Source organism: Corapipo altera, unplaced genomic scaffold, assembly GCF_003945725.1.
Source record: "Corapipo altera isolate COAL_440 unplaced genomic scaffold, ASM394572v1 161, whole genome shotgun sequence".
Lineage (NCBI taxonomy): Eukaryota > Metazoa > Chordata > Aves > Passeriformes > Pipridae > Corapipo > Corapipo altera.
This window is the reverse complement of record NW_020884979.1, coordinates 1,199,132-1,199,530: the sequence shown is the minus strand read 5'-3', so window position 1 is coordinate 1,199,530 and position 399 is coordinate 1,199,132. Positions and strand designations below refer to the sequence as shown.

The 399-nt window shown below is 63.4% G+C and overlaps 1 protein-coding gene across 3 annotated transcripts in view; it reads left to right on the top strand.

The window, feature by feature from the left end:
• Positions 1–399, top strand: part of MCU (mitochondrial calcium uniporter) — an 82,060-nt gene that overhangs the window by 64,299 nt on the left and 17,362 nt on the right. The gene's annotated exons all lie outside the window — the stretch shown is intronic.

The window sequence follows — 399 nt, the reverse complement described above, 5'->3', positions numbered from 1 at the left end:
TGTGTGGGATGTGAGGGGCTCAAGGGTCTCTGTGAGGGCTGTGTGGGGTGTCTGGGGCTCAGGGGTCCCTGTAAGGGCTGTGTGGGGTGCCCAGGGCTGAGGGGTCTCTGTGAGGGCTGTGTAGGGTATCGGAGGCTGAGGGGTCTCTGTGATGGCCATGTGGGGTGTTGGGGACTGTATGGGGTCTCTGTGAGGGCTGTGTGGGGTGCCCACAGCTGAGGGGTCTCTGTGAGGGCTGTGTGGGATATGAGGTGCTGAGGGGTCTCTGTGAGGGCTGTGTGGGGTGTCGGGGGGTGTGAGGTGCTGAGGGGTCTCTTTGAGGGCTGTGTGGGATGTCTGGGGCTCAGGGGTTTCTGTGAGGGCTGTGTGGGGTGTTGGGGACTGTGTGGGGTGTCTGGG